The following is a 1,931-nucleotide window of genomic DNA, read 5'->3' as shown; positions in this document are numbered from 1 at the left end:
TACATATATTTTTTTCTGTAAAATGTCCCAGTTCTTCCAGAACTTATAAACATGATTTATACCGAGGGGTAGATGGGAAAGTGGACAGCGGCAGGGCAGACTGACCAGGGATGGGGAAATCCTCTCACTGCCCCCTTGGAGCAGGCCCAGGCCCTTTGGAGGATGGGGACTCCAATACATTCCTCCCTGAGGTTGTCCGGCTGCCTCTACCCCTCGTTCTCAGAATCCTGTGTGCCACTCAATTCCGGAATCCCTTCCAGGACCGACCCCAGGCCCACTGGACATGCTGCCCCGGTACTCAGAATCCAGAAGCGCCAGTCGGTTCCAGAATCCCTTTCTCAGCTGCTGGGGTGGTTGGGTCCCTCCTTTCTGCTGTCCACCTGACCCCAGAGGAGGGGAGGGGAGCCCAGGTCTACCCTCTGTGGCAGGAAGAGGGTGGAGGTAGAATTGAAGGAGGATAGGGTATGGAAGGGTCAGGAGGGCTCAGCCGATGGTGAAGCCAAAGCCACACCATAACTTGTTCTTGCGGTGATTCAGGAAGGCCCCGAGGGCCGGTATCAGAGGCAGGGGTGGGAGCTTCTCCAGCATGGCACCCAGGATCCAGTTGCTTTCCACAGACCCTTTGAAGAGGAGGTTGATCTTCGGCAGGTCCAGCTTTTACCCAAAGGAGACATTGGTGTCCTGCAGCCTTGTACTGGCCGCAAACTCCACATCCACCTACAGCTGGTCACTGGGTTTGTGGTATTATGTCCAACCCAACGTTACCGTTGCCAACCAGTTGTTCGATGTGTATTTCCCCATTAGAGACTTGACAGTGCCCTCCTCCCCAGGCCGTCAGTGGTAGACCCGCTCTCTGCCCAGGGCCAGGCAAGGCATTATGCTCTGTAGGTAGTGGGTTATGAGGATTCCTGAACCCATCAGGACGTCTGGGTTCCCCAGGGTGACGTCCACTATGAAGTCAGAGCCCTGGTACTCCCCATCCACCTGCCAGTTCACAAACTTCGACTGCTAGGTCTGGATGGCCATATTGGACCTGAGGCTGGGGCCCAGCTGGTGAATGACCTGAGCATTGAGGCCGCCACTGTTGTCCATGTCACCCACCAGTACAGGGCATGCCTCTGTGGGACTCAGCTGCTTTGTCCCCATATACGTAACACCAAAGTGGTAGTTGGACTCCCTGATTGTGCTGAGGGTTACTGTGTGGTTCACCTGAAAATGCTTACTCAACCCTTTGTTCACTGTGAACTTGACACCTTCCATCTACAGCTCCTTGAACTTCCGGTGGCACTCCTCCAATGTGCAGGGCTTGGGCAGGCAGCCGCAGGCCCCATCCTCGGCACCCCCTGAGGCACTGGCGGTTGCAGTCCCGGGTGTCCGTTCCGAACCTCCACCCACACTGGTCCTGGCGCCCAGGCCGCCTCCCAGCGGCTGCAACCTGAAGCCCGGATGCTAGGACGGAGGTGGCGGCAGCCCCACGAGGGCCGGCAGAGGTGGTGGCGGCTGCCCTGCAGGCAGCGAGCTGGCTACCAACATGTTCCCCATGGTCACCTACAAGGGGAGAGGTCAGAGGGCGAAGGTCGGGGCCTGCGCGCCCCAGACTCAGCCCCAGCAAACTCCCGCTCGGCTCAGGGCCCGGGTTCTCACTGGCAGCAGCGCCTGCTCCCGGCCTGTCCTGCCTCATTTAGGTACCTGCTGTGGTTACTTCCTTCTGGGCTGGCTGACTTGGCCCTAGATTCGCATATTCCGGCCTGACACAGTCTGTCTTAATATGACGTGTCCATTGCTTTCCTTAGCCTCTTTTCTGGTGCAAAATTGAATACCATCACATACATTTCCTTATATAAAAGATTGAAACATCGTTATTGTCTATGTCTCCTGTCTGTATACTTTTTAAATATTTTCTATTTTTTCTTATTTCTATCAGAAATAAA

General features: G+C 55.7%; 1 pseudogene; it reads right to left on the bottom strand.

Moving 5' to 3' along the window:
* Positions 1-483: 483 nt before the first annotated feature.
* LOC112626351 lies at positions 484-1,542 on the bottom strand (annotated as a pseudogene).
* Between the last annotated feature and the right edge of the window lie 389 nt (positions 1,543-1,931).

Source organism: Theropithecus gelada, chromosome 6 (genome assembly GCF_003255815.1).
Source record: "Theropithecus gelada isolate Dixy chromosome 6, Tgel_1.0, whole genome shotgun sequence".
NCBI classification, from domain to species: Eukaryota; Metazoa; Chordata; class Mammalia; order Primates; family Cercopithecidae; genus Theropithecus; species Theropithecus gelada.
Note: the sequence above shows the minus strand (reverse complement) of the source record. Positions and strands in the feature narration are given on the sequence as shown.